Raw genomic sequence first — 409 nt, 5'->3', positions numbered from 1 at the left:
GGGGGGGGGGTCTCACAGGGGGTGAGCATGAGAACCCAGGTCTGGATGCTGCCTCCCCAGCAGTGGACTGAGGAGACAGGGGAGACAGGAGTGGAGGGGAAGAGGGTAAAGCAGAAGCCGAGCCAAGAGCCCTGAGCGCTGACCGGGCCTACGGGTACCTGCAGTGTTTCCTGTGCTTCTCACGGCTGCAGGGGAAACTGAGGCTCAGAGCAGGCAACTTACAAAACAGAGCGAGACAGCAGAGGGGAGGAGAGGAGGGACTCAGCAGGACCAGGGAGGAAGTGCGGGGTGGGCAGTGGGGGAGGTCCAGGCCAGCAGGCCCACAGGACTCACCTGGAGCGGCCAGAATCAACAGGGAGGCCAGGACCCCGAGGCAGGGCGCCCCCAGGGTGGGGGGAGTCGCCGGAAC

General features: G+C 65.5%; 1 protein-coding gene across 1 annotated transcript in view; it reads right to left on the bottom strand.

Annotated features, from left to right (window-relative positions):
• Window positions 1–403, bottom strand: part of LOC104988963 (brain-specific serine protease 4-like) — a 4,435-nt gene extending 4,032 nt beyond the window's left edge. The window contains exon 1 of the mRNA XM_010840468.1: window positions 334–403. The gene's annotated coding sequence lies outside the window, so the exon portion shown is untranslated. The remainder of the gene's footprint in view (window positions 1–333) is intronic.
• Between the last annotated feature and the right edge of the window lie 6 nt (window positions 404–409).

The sequence above is a fragment of the Bison bison genome, unplaced genomic scaffold (genome assembly GCF_000754665.1).
Source record: "Bison bison bison isolate TAMUID 2011002044 unplaced genomic scaffold, Bison_UMD1.0 scf7180017864144, whole genome shotgun sequence".
NCBI classification, from domain to species: Eukaryota; Metazoa; Chordata; class Mammalia; order Artiodactyla; family Bovidae; genus Bison; species Bison bison.
This window is presented reverse-complemented; position numbering and strand designations above follow the sequence as displayed.